The sequence below is a fragment of the Chinchilla lanigera genome, unplaced genomic scaffold (assembly GCF_000276665.1).
Source record: "Chinchilla lanigera isolate Chin_1 unplaced genomic scaffold, ChiLan1.0 scaffold00039, whole genome shotgun sequence".
NCBI classification, from domain to species: Eukaryota; Metazoa; Chordata; class Mammalia; order Rodentia; family Chinchillidae; genus Chinchilla; species Chinchilla lanigera.
Window position 1 is genome coordinate 16,860,333 of NW_004955440.1, and position 1,043 is coordinate 16,861,375.

A 1,043-nucleotide genomic window follows, 5' to 3' on the forward strand; every position below is an offset into this window, starting at 1 on the left:
ACCCAGCCCCTTACAGGAAAAGCCCCTGTTCTGTATTCGAGTCTGCTTGCCACGCGGCTCGCTTCCCCATTTGATCCCAATTTAATCAATTTTACCTGAACAATTCTTACTGGCTGACCATAGTTTTGTCCGTTTCCCCTTACCTTGGACCCGCCTCACCTGCATTTTTGCTCTATAAAAGTCCCTAGAAAAGACAGGGTCCTGGGTAACACTCGGGCCCCCTCTGTCCCTCTCTTGGGCAGAAGCTTTCTTTTCTTTCCCTCAATAAATATATTCTGCTCTTTGCCTCTGTTGTTCCTAAAATTCATTCTTCGATTTTAGAGAACACGAACTCGTCCCTGATATCATTCAGGTTGGGAGTTTTTATTTTCCTGTATCAGTGCGTTCGAGTCCCGGTACTGCCCTCCCCCGCAAAAAAAAAAACAATCAAAATGAGTTATTTTAATTGACTACGCCCTTACAGTCGGCAGATAAAGTCTCACAACTGCTTCTGCCATTCCGGAACTCTAGGATTTCTGAGCAGAAGTCAAGGGCTCTGGTACAGCTTTCGAGTCACAGCTCGGGGGAGGAAACACGCGAGTGCACACGTATGCACGCGCACGGCTACACCTCCGATTTGGTAATTGTTCTTCCAAGCCAGGACAGCTGCGGAAAACCCAGAGCCCTTTGTGTCTCTGGAGAAAAAAAGACGACCGAAAACAATTTTTTAAATTCTTCTTGAGAGACTTCTCAAACCAGGCACGGTGGCGCCCGCCTCTCCGCACTCAGGAGGCTGAGGCAGGAGAATCGCTGTGAGTTTGAGGCCTGGGCTCCATTAAGAGTTCAAGGCCAGTGTGAACTGCATAGCAAGACCCTGTCTCAGAAGAGAGAGAGACGGAGAGAGACAGACAAACAGAGACAGAGGGAGAAAAACAGAGAGACAGAGACAGACAGACAGACAGAGAGACAGAGAGAGAGCGCGCGGCCTCCCGAGCCCGGGACCCCGGCCCCGCCCGCTGCACCCCCGCGGCCCGGGCAGCACTTGCCATGGCGGGGGCGGCACC

The 1,043-nt window shown here is 51.5% G+C and overlaps 1 protein-coding gene across 1 annotated transcript in view; it reads right to left on the reverse strand.

Annotated features, from left to right (window-relative positions):
* Positions 1-1,043, reverse strand: part of Nmi (N-myc (and STAT) interactor) — a 26,827-nt gene that overhangs the window by 9,864 nt on the left and 15,920 nt on the right. The gene's annotated exons all lie outside the window — the stretch shown is intronic.